The sequence below is a fragment of the Sapajus apella genome, unplaced genomic scaffold, assembly GCF_009761245.1.
Source record: "Sapajus apella isolate SASKATOON/1434 unplaced genomic scaffold, GSC_monkey_1.0 scaffold154, whole genome shotgun sequence".
NCBI lineage: Eukaryota > Metazoa > Chordata > Mammalia > Primates > Cebidae > Sapajus > Sapajus apella.
In genome coordinates this window covers 994618-1006125 of record NW_022437094.1, presented here as the reverse complement: position 1 = coordinate 1006125, position 11508 = coordinate 994618, and the positions used below count along the sequence as shown (strand labels likewise).

Here is an 11508-nt window from a genome sequence, read left to right as displayed (position 1 = left end):
CATAGCAAGTGGCTCTCTCTCCAGGAGAGCCATCTCTGAGACCCACCTAGAACACCCCTGCCACTTCTGAGCATGCATGAGTGCCTAGGTCCTAGTGATAGAGGTAGCAGAATGCCTTGCACGAGAGTCCATCCAGTCCTGTCCAATCACAAAAAACATCTGGCCCAACTCCCTGCTGCTGGATGGGTCATCAATGTGCAGATGCCTGTTGGACCTGTTTGCTTTTGATCCAAAATTTGATCCCTTCCTCAGGAGGGAGAGTGCTGCCTAGGTACAGGTGCGTTGCTTACAAGCATGTGGCCAGGCCTCTTGCTTAGGAGGTTTTGCAGATTCATAGATGAATCTGCAGCACCATGCACTCACACGCCCACCCACCCCTCCCACTGAACTCCATCACATTCTCCAGTGCCACCCATGACCACTATGCCACAGGCCTAAGCATCTGATTTCTTGACGACAGTCTCCTCTGGTTCACTGGCATACCTGTCCAGAAAAGAATCCAGAGAAAAGGAGGGAGGCAGAGAAGCCCCTACTGAAGCATTTTTCCCCAAAGTAACCATGAGCGTAGGAGCAAAGCTGTAGGTGAGGTCGGTGCCCCTTGGCCGGTCTCTATCCTTCTGACTTTGCTTTTGTTTATTTTTGTGTCTGTTTCTTTTGTTTCTTTGGAAGCAAATAGAGAAAATGTAAGGCAAGGTGGGGGAAGAAAAGACATGAACGCCATTTGTGGAGTCATAGTGGCATCCAGTGGGAGTTCTCATCCAGGTTTTTGGTGACCGGGGTTTAGAGTCCAAGAACAAAGTGTACCTGACATTGGGACCCCTTGGAGAAGCAGATGCTCTAGAGGACCCCAGACAGAACAACCAGGCAGCCCCAAGACCCATTAGACAAGAAGCAGAAATTCCAGAGCAGCCATTTTGAGATGGTCATAAGGGCAGCCACTGGCCACTAACGACAGAGAATGGGGCTATTTATTCTGGTATCTTTTGTAAACAGTTCTGAGGTGCCCTTCGCTGGAGCCACGCTGGGTCCAAGGAGCTGCTATCTTGTCGGGGAACAAAGGTGCTTCAGCATGCTGAGTATGCAGCGACTCAACACCCGCTGTTCCTAGAGACAACCACTGGAACCTACGGCAGCCCACCTGCCTGCCCTTCCTTAAAGACAGCTGTGGCACAAGGGCGCCATCCGGGGAATGAGCCCAGGCCAAGGGCCAGCCAGCAGTTCCTTTCTCATCCAGCTTCAGTCTTCTGGCTCCACATAGCCATCTGTTTTGCACTCCTGGACGTTTCCATGCACTTGTGTCCAGCTGTGTCCCATTTCCAGAAACAGTTTTCTCTTGATGGCAGTATGGCTCAACAAACGCCAAGCACCACCACGACCCTGCCCTTCGAAGGCAAGGACTTCTGTCTTTTGCCATGTAAAAAAGGAAAAAGGAAAAAGAAACAAAGCCATACAGGGAGAAGAAAAAGGAATCAGCCACCTAGGCCAAAATGGAACTCTAAAATCAGGGGACCCTAGGACCAAAAACGAGTAGGCGGAGACCCTGTGGGAATGCTGTAGAGACAGCCAGGCTTTGCCCTTCCTTTGGCTCTCTCCACATTGCATGACCCCCACTAGTGTGGAGTGTTCACAGGCTTGACTGACAAGAAAGGAGACAGCCGAAAACTTGCCGAGGCTCCTAGGGGCTCAGAGTTTCCAACTTAAAGCATCCACAAGGAGAACCGGATATACGGCTTGTCATGATGTACTCAGTAAACGGGTTTACAGTGACATTTCACCTAAAGGAACACGTGCGCTGCTTTCTGGTAAACTGCAGGGTCTCAACCGTTGACTTATAGCTCTGCTTCTTTAACAACAAAAGTGAAGTTCCACCAGGCCTAGTGATGCCCTGAAACATCCCCAACTACCAAGAAGCAGCAGAGGAAACAGTTTCCTAGAACACATTCCTGCGCGTATCTGAAAGTGAAAGGAGAAAGGGAAAAGAAGCACAAGCAGAAGCAAAATAGGAAGAAAAAGAGCAAGAGGCCATAAACCAGCAGGAAGAGGAGGAGTACCAGAAATAAGGAAGAAGAAGAGGAAGAAGAGAGAAGAAGAGAGAAGAAGAAGAAGAAGAGGAAGAGGAAGAGGAAGAGGAGGAAGAAGAGGAAGAAGAAGAAGAAGAAGAAGGAGAAGAAGAGGAGGAGGAGGAGGAGGAGGAGGAGGAGGAGGAGAAAAAAACTAGAATAGAAAGAAGACGAACTACTAACGGGTAAACCACCACATTCCAGTGAGCCCCAATGCTCCATGTGTTGTGGCAAGTGGTGCTCTCTCCAGGAGAACCATCTGTGAAACCCAGCCGAAATACCCCTCCCACTTCTGGGCACCCATGTAAACCTGGGCTCTAGCGATAGAGGTAGCTGAAGACCTCGCACAAGAGTCTGTCTAGTCCAGTCCCATTCTAACAAACATCTGGCCCGACTCCCTTTGCTGGATGGGTCAACAGTGTGCAGATGCCTCTGGACCCCATTGCTTTGATCCACATTTTTGTCCCTTCCTCAGAAGGGAGAGTGCTGACTAGGGACAAGTGCGGAGCACACAAGCATGTGGCCTGGCCTCTTGCTTAGAAGACCTTGCAGTTTCATAGAGGAATCTGCAGCGTCACAGACAGGTTGAAACACCAACACACCCCACCCACTGAACTCCCTCACACAGATCCCAGTACCACCCATGAGCACCATGCCACAGCCCTAAGAGTCTAATTTTTGGAGGACACCCTCCTCTGGTCCACTGGGATTCCTGCCCAGAGAAGAATCCAGAGGAAAGGAGGGAGGCAGAGATCCCCCTTACTGTGTCAGGTTTCCCCTAAGTAACCATGTAGGTAGGAGCACTGCCGTAGGGGAGGTGGGTGCTCTTTGGCAGGTTTCTTTATTTCTTACTTTGCTTTTGTTTTCTTTTGTGTGTGTGTGTTTCTTCTGTTCCATTGGCAGCAAATGGAGAAAAAGTAAGGAAAGGTGGGGGATGAAAAGAAGTGATAACCATTTGTGGATCCCTAGTTCCATCCAGTTGAAGGTGTTTCTGAATATGACAACAGGCTGCAGAGACACTTGACTTTGGCCAGGCACTGAATTTAGGGAGGATGTGCGAGGCTAGATGGACTCTGCCTGATCCAGGCTTTCCATGACTGTGGTTTAGAGCCCGAGAAGAAAGTGTACCTGACATTGGGACCCCTTGGAGAAGCAGCTACTCTAGAGGCCCCAAGACAGGGCAGACAGGCAGCCCCAGGACGAGTCAGCCCACAGGGTGGAACTTCCCCAGCAGCCATTTTAAGATGGGCATAAGGGAAGCCACTGGCCACTGACAGCAGAGATTGGTGCGTTTACTCTGGTATCTTTTGTGAACAGTTCTGAGGTGCCCTTGTAGGGACCCACACTGGCTCCAGGGAGCCCTTATCTTGGTGGGGAACAAAGGAACTTCAGGTTGCTGAATGTGGAGCGACTCAAGTCCTCCTGTTCCTGGAGACAGTCAGGGAACCCATGGCGAATGACCTGCCTGCCCTTCCTTAAAGAGAGCTGTGGCACCAGGGCGCCATCCTGGGAATAAGCCCAGGTCAAGGGCGAGCCAGAAGTTCCTCTCTCATCCTGCTTCAGTCTTCGGACCCCACGCCGCCATCTCTTCTGCATTCCTGGGCTTTCCCCAGCACTTGTGCCCAGTTGCCTCTTCCAGAAACATTTTCCGCTTGATGGCAGTATGGCTCCACAAAAGCCAAGCACCACCATAACCCTTCCCCTCCAGGCGGAGTACCTCCGCCTTTTGTCAGGTGAAAAAAATAAAGAAGAAAAAGAAACAAAACCATACAGGGAGAAGAGAAAGGAATCAGCCACCTGGGCCAAAATGAACCATGGAACTCAAGGGACCCTAGGACCAAGAACCAGTAGGCAGGGGACCGGGTGGGAATGCTGTTGAGACAGCCAGCCTTTGCCCTTCCTTTAACTCTCTCCAGATTGTATAGCTCCTGCTAGTGCGGAGTGTTAATAGGCTTCACTGATAAGAAAGGAGACAGGCGACAACTTGTCCAGGATCCTAGTGGCTCAGAGTTTCACACTTTGAGCATCCACAAGAACGGGATATACTGCCTGTCGTGAGGTACTGGGTAAATGGTGCATTTACCATGACACTTCTAAAAGGAACACGTGGGCACCTTTTTCTTAAACTAGAGGGACTCAACCGGTGACTTTTTTCTCTGCTCCTTTAAGAACGAAGGTGAATTTCCTCCAGGCCAAGTGCTGCACTGAAGCATCCCCAACTAGCAAGGAGCAGCAGATGAAACAGTTTCCTAGAACACATGCCTGCGCAGATAGGAAAGTGAAAAGAGAAAGGGAAAAAGAAGCACAAGCAGAGGCAAAAGCAGGAAGAAAAATAACAAGAGGCAAAAAAAGGAGGAGGAGGAGGAGTACCAGAAAGAAAAGAACAGGACTGAAAAAAGAAAGAAGAATAGGAAGAAGAAGAGGAGGAAGAGAAGAAGAGGAGGGGGAGGAAGAAGAAGAAGAAGAGGAAGAAGAAGAAGAGGAAGAAGAAGATGAAGAGGAAGAAGAAGAAGAAGAAGAGGAGGAGGAGGAAGAGGAAGGAGAAGAGAAGGAGGAGGAGGAGGAGGAGAAGGAGAAGAAGGAGAAGGAGGAGACGGAGAGGGAGAGGGAAAAGAAGGGGAAGAGGAGGAGGAGGAGGAGGACAAAGAGAAGAACTAGACTAAAAAGAAAACTAACTGGTGAACCATGACATTCCAGTGAGCACCCATGCTCCACCAGACATAGCACGTGGATCTCTCTCCATGAGAGCTATCTGTGAGACACACCAAGAACACGTCTCCCACTACTGGGCTCCTAGTGACTCAGAGTTCCAAACATAGAGCATCCACAGGGAGAACAAGATATAAGGAGTACCCTGAGGTACTGGGTAAATGGTGCACTTACCATGACATTTCACATCAGAGGAACAAGTGGGCAGCTTGTTGGTAAACTAGAGGGATTCAACCGGTGACTTTTATCTCTGCTCCTTTAAGAACAAAAGTGAAGTTCCACCAGGCCTAGGGCTGCACTGAAACATCCCCCACTACCAAGGAGCAGCAGAGAAAGCAGATTCCTAGAACACATGTCTACACAGATCCAAAAGTCAAAAAAGAAAGTGACAAAGAAGCACAAGCAGAAGCAAAAACAAGAAGAAAAAGAAAAAGAGGGAAACACAGGGGGAGGAAGGGGAGTAGCAGAAAGAAAAGAAGCTGAAAAGCAGGAGGAGGAGGAGAAGCAAAAGAAAAGAAGAAGAGGAATAAGGAAAAGGAGGAGGATGAGGAGGCAGAAGAGGACAAGAAGGAGAAGAAAAAGAAAGAAGGAGAAGGAGAAAGAAGAGGAACTAGAATAAAAAGAAGACGATCTAACTGGCAAACCACCACACCCAGTGATCCCCCATGCTCCATCTGACATGATTAGTGGCTCTCTTTCCAGGGAGCCACCTGTGAATCCCACCCATAATGCAGGAGTGCCTAGGCTCTAGTGATAGAGGTAGCTGAAGGCCTCACACAAGAGGCCGTCCAGTCCAGTCCCATCCCAACAAACATCTGGCCCAACTCCCTGCTGCTGGATGGATCAACAATGTGCATAGGCCTGTTGGACCTGGTTGCTTTTGATCCAAACTTTGATCCCTTCCTCAGGAGGGAGAGTGCTACCTAGGGAAAAGTGTGTTGCACACAATTATGTGGCCTGGCCTCTTGCTTAGGAGGGCTTGCAGATTTGTAGAGGAATCTGCAGCACGACACAAGCAGTGCCACACACTCACACACCTACACACCCCACCCACTGAACTCCATCGCACAGCCTCCTGTGCCACCCATGACCACTACGCCACAGCTCTAAGCATCTGGTTTCTTGATGACAGTCTCCTCTGGTTCACTGGGATACCTGTCCAGAGAAGAATCCAGTGGAATGGGGGGAGGCAGAAATCTCCCTTACTGTGGCAGATTTCTCTAAAGTAACGATGTAGGTAGGAGCAAAGCTGTAGGTGAGGTGGGTGCCCCTTGGTGGGTTTCTTTCTTTCTTGCATTGCTTTTGACTTTCTTCTGTGTGAATGTTTCTTTTGTTCATTTGGAAGCAAACAGAGAAAAAGTAAGGCAAGATGGAGGAGGAAAAGACATGAACACCATTTTTAGAGCCACAGACACATCCAGCGGAAGTTGTTTTTGAACATGACAACAGGTTGCAGAGACACTTGACTTCAGCCAGACACTGAATTCAGGGAGGATGTGCAAGGCTGGATGGACTCTGCCTGATCCAGACTTTCCGTGACTGGGATTTAGAGTCTGAGAACAAAGTGTACCTGACATTGGGACCCCTTGGAGAAGCAGCTACTCTAGAAGACCCGAGACAGAGCAGCCAGGCAGCCCCAAGACCAGTCAGACCACAGGGTGGAGCTACACCGGCAGCCATTTTGAGATGGGCATAAGGGAAGACACTGGCCGCCAATGAGAGAGAATAGGGCTGTTTACTCTGTATCTTTTGTGAACAATTCTGAGGTGCTCTTTGCTGGAGCCAAGCTGGGTCCGGGGAGCTCCCATCTTGGCGGGGAACAAAGGTGCTTCTGGGTGCTAAGTGTGCAGCGACTCAATACCAGCTGTTCCTTGAACACAGCCAGGGGAACTCAGGGCGGGCAAACTTGCCTGCCCTTCCTTAAACACAGCTGTGGTGCCAGGGCGCCATCCTCAGAATGAGTCTGGGTGAAGGGCCAGCAAGCAGTTCCTCTCTTGTCCAGCTTCAGTTTCAGGTGCTACTTGGCCATCTCTTCTGCACTCTTGGGATTTTCTCAACACATGTGCCCTGCTGCATCCCGTTTCCAGAAACAGTTTCCGCTTGATGGCAGTATGGCTCTACAAACGCCAACCACAAGCATAATTCTGCCCCTCCAAGCTGAAGGCCTCCACCTTTTGCCATGTGAAAAAAGTAAAGGCGATAAAGAAACAAAACCATATAGAGAGAAGAGAAGGGAATCAGCCACCTGGGCCAAAATGGAACTCTAAAATCAGGGGACCCTAGGACCAAGAACCAGTAGGCGGGAGACCCTCCGGGAATGCTGTAGAGACAGCCAGCCTTTGTCCTTCCTTTAGCTCTCTCCAGATTGCATGGCTCCCGCTAGTGTGGAGGGTTCACAGGCTGGACTGACAAGGAAGGACACAGGTGACAACTTGCCGAGGCCCCCGGTGGCTCAGAATTTCACACTTAGAGCATCCGCAAGGAGAACGGGATATGTGGCATGTCATGAGGTATTGGGTAAACGGTGCCTTTACCGTGACATTTCACCTCAGAGGAACAAGTGGGCAGCTTGTTTGGTAAACTAGAGGGATTCAACCGGTGACTTTTATCTCTGCTCCTTTAAGAATGAAGGTGGGAGGTTCCACCAGGCCTAGTGCTGCACTGAAACATCCCTCACTGCCAAGGAGCAGCAGATGAAACAGTTTTCTAGAACTCATGCTGTGCAGTACCGAAAGTGAAAGGAGAAAGGGATAAAGAAGCACAAGCAGAAGCAAAAGGTGGAAGAAAAAGAACAAGAGGCAAAAAAGGAGCAGGAGGAGGAGGAGTTCCAGAAAGAAACGAAGAAGAAGAATAGGAAAAAGAACAGGAAGAAGATAAGAGGAGGAAGAAGAAGGAGAAGGAGAAGGAGAAGGGAGAAAGGAGAAAGGAGAAGGAGGAAGAGGAGGAAGAAGAGAAGAAGTGGAGGAGGAGAAGGAGGAGGAAGAAAGAAGAACTGGAATAAAATGAAAATGAACTTACTGGTGAACCAGGATATTCCAGTGAGCACCCATGCTCCACATGACATAGCAAGTGGCTCTCTGTCCAGGAGAGCCATCTCTGAGACCCACCTGGAATACCCTTCCCACTTCTCAGCATGCATGAGTGCCTAGGCCCTAGCAGTAGAGGTAGCTGAAGGCCTTGCACAAGAGTCCATCCAGTCCGGGCCCATCCTGAAAAACATCTGGCCCGACTCCCTGCTGCTGGATGGATCAACAATCTGCAGATGCCTGTTGGACCTGGTTACTTTTGATCCAAACTTTGATCCCTTCCTCAGGAGCAAGAGTGTTGGTGGACAAATGTGGTGCATACGATCATGTAGCTTGGCCTCTTGCTTAGGAGGCCTTGCAGATTTAAACAGGAATCTGCAGAGCCACACAAGCAGGCCCACACACTCACACACTCACCCACTGAACTCCATCGCACAGCCTCCAGTGCCACCCATGACCACTATGCCACAGCCCTAAGCATGTGATTTCTTGATGACAGTGGTCCTCTGGTTCACTGGGATACTTGTCCAGAGAAGAATCCAGAGAAAAAGAGGGAGGCAGAGATCCCCCGTACTGTGGTAGTTTACCCCAAAGTAACCATGTAGGTAGGAGCAAAGCTGTAGGTGAGGTGGGTGCCCCTTGGCCAGTCTCTATCCTTCTTACTTTGCTTTTGTTTATATTTCTGTGTCTGTTTCTTTTGTTTCTTTGGAAGCAAACAGAAAAAAACTAAGTAGAGGTGGGGGAGGAAAAGACCTGAACACCATTTGTAGAGCCACAGTGCCATCCATCGGAAGTTGTTTCTGAACATGACAACAGGCTGCAGAGACACTTGACTTCACCCAGGCACTGAATTGAGGGAGGATGTGCGAGGCCGGGTGGACTCTGCCTGATCCAGGGATTTCGGGTCCGAGAACAAAGTATACCTGACATTGGGACCGCTTGGAGAAGCAGCTACTCTAGAGGCCCCGAGACGGATCAGCCAGGAAGCCCCAAGACCAGTCACCCCTCAGAGCAGAACTTCACAAGCAGCCATTTTGAGATGGGCATAAGGGAGGCCTATGGCCACTAACGATAGAGAATGGGGCCGTTAACTCTGGTCTTTTTTGTCAACAATTCCGTGGTGTCCTTGGCTGGAGCCACACTGGGTCCAGGGAGCCCCTACCTTGGTGGGAAACAAAGACGCTTCGGGGTACTGAGTCTATAGCGACCTGCCAGCGCTTCTTTAAAGACAGCTGTGGTGCCAGGGCACCATCCTGGGAATAAGTCCAGGCCAAGGGACAGCCAGCAGTTTCTCTCTTGCCCACCTTCAGTCTCGGGTTCCACGCGGCCATCAATTTTGTGCTGCTGGGTTTTTCCCAGCACTTGTGCCCAGTTGCCTCCCGTTTCCAGAAAGTTTCTGCCTGATGGCAGTATGGCTCTACAAACATCAACCACAAGCATAATTCTGCCCCTCCAAGCTGAAGGCCTCCGCCTTTCACCATGTGAAAAAGGAGGAAAAAGAAACAAAACCATACAGGGAGAAGAGAAAGGAATCAGCCACCTGGGCAAAAATGGAACTCTAAAGTCAGAGAACCCTAGGACCAAGAACCAGTAGGCGGGAGACCCTCCTGGAATGCTGTAGAGACAGCCAGTCTTTACCCTTCCTTTAGCTCTCTCCAGATTGCAGGGCCTCTGCTAACAGGGAGGGTTCACAGGCTTGACTGACAAGAAAGGAGACAGAGGACAACACGCCTAGAATCCTAGTGGCTCAGAGTTTTACACTTAGAGCATTGGCAAAGAGAACGAGATATACATTATGTTGAAAGGTACTTGATAAATGGTGTCTTTACCATATCATTTCACCTCAGAGAAACAAGTGGGCAGCTTGTTGATAAACTAGAGGGACTCAACCGATGACTTTTATTTCTGCTCCTTTAAGAACGAAAGTGAAGTTCTACAAGGCCTAGACCTGCACCGAAACATCCCCCACTACCAAGGAGGAGCAGATGAAACAGTTTCCTAGAACTCAGGCTGTGCAGTACTGAAAGTGAAAGAAGAAAAGGATAAAGAAGCACAAACAGAAAAAAAGCTGGAAGAAAAAAACAAGAGGCAAAAAATCAGCAGGAGGAGGGGTTGTCCCAGGAAGAAACGAAGAAAAATAGGAAAAAGAAGAATAGGAAGAAGAGGAAAAAGAAGAAGAAAAGAGGAGGAGGAGGAGGAGAAGTGGAGGAGAAGGAGGAGGAAGAAAGAAGAACTAGAATAAAAAGAAAATGAACTAACGGTGAACCAGGACATTCCAGTGAGCACCCATGCTCCACCTGACATAGCAAGTGGCTCTCCTCGAGGAAAAGCCATCTCTGAGACCCACCCAGAATACGCCTCACACTTCCGGGCACGCATGAGAACACCCAGCACAAGAATCCATCCGGTCCAGTCCCATTCCAAAAAACATCTGGCCCAACTCCCTGCTGCTGGATGGGTCAACAATGTGCAGATGCCTCTTGAACCTGGTGGTCTTTGATACAAATTTTGATCCCTTCCTCAGGAGAGAGAGTGCTGCCTAGGGAAAAGGGTGGTACATACAAACATGTGGCCTGGCCTCTTGCTTATGAGGTCTTCCAGATTCACAGAGGAATCTGCTGCACCACACAATCAGGCCCACACACTTACACACCCACCCACACCTCCCACTGAACTCCATCACACAGCCAACAGTGCCACCCATGACCACCATGCCACAGACCTAAGCATCTAATTTCTTGACCAGTCTCCTCTGGTCACTGGGATCCCTGTCCAGAGAAGAATGCAGAGGAAGGGAGGGTAGCAGAGATCCCCTCTACTGTGGCAGGTTTCCCCAAAGTAACCATGTGGGTAGGAGCAAAGCTGTAGGTGAGGTGGGTGCCCCTTGGCCGGTTTCCTTCTTTCTTTTCTCTGTGTGTGTGTGCGTGCGTGCGTGCGTGCATGTGTGTGTGTGTGTGTGTGTGTGTTTCTTTTCTTTCTTTGAAAGCAAATGGAGAAAAAGTAAGGCAAGGTGTGAGAAAAAAAGACGTGAACGTCATTTGTAGGCCACAGTCTCACCCAGCAGAAGTTGTTTCTGAACATGACAACAGGCTGCAAAGACGCTTGACTTCAGCCAGGCACTGAATTCAGGAAGGATGTGCGAGGCTGGATGGACTCTGCCTGATTCAGGCTTTTTGTGACTGCGGTTTAGAGTCCAAGAACAAAGTGTACCTGACATTGGGATCCCTTGAAGAAGCAGCTACTCTAGAGGCCTTGAGACAGAGCAGCCAGACATACCGAAGACTAGTCAGACCACAGGGCGGAGCTACCCCGGCAGCCATTTTGAGATGGTCATAAGGGAAGCCACTGGCCGCTAACCACAGAGAATAGGGCCGTTTACTCTGGTCTCTTTTGTGAACACTTTCGAGATGCCCTTGGCTGAAGTGACGCTGGGTCCAGGGAGTCCCTGTCTTGGTGGGGAAGAAAGGCACTTCAGGGTGCTGAGTGTGGAGCAACTGAAGACCTGCTGCTCCCTGAAACAGCCAGGAGAACCCTTGGCCGGCCCACCTAGCTGCCCTTCCTTAAAGGCAGCTGTGGAGCCAGGGCGCCATCCTGGGAATGAGCCCAGGCCAAAGGCCAGCCAGCAGCTCTTCTGTCGTACAGCTTCAGTCTTCAGGCTTCTCACGACCATCTCTTTTGGACTCCTGGGTTTTTCCAGCACTTGTGCCCAGTTG

The 11508-nt window shown here is 49.9% G+C and overlaps 1 protein-coding gene across 1 annotated transcript in view; it reads right to left on the bottom strand.

The window, feature by feature from the left end:
* Positions 1–11508, bottom strand: part of NBDY (negative regulator of P-body association) — a 128797-nt gene that overhangs the window by 62471 nt on the left and 54818 nt on the right. The gene's annotated exons all lie outside the window — the stretch shown is intronic.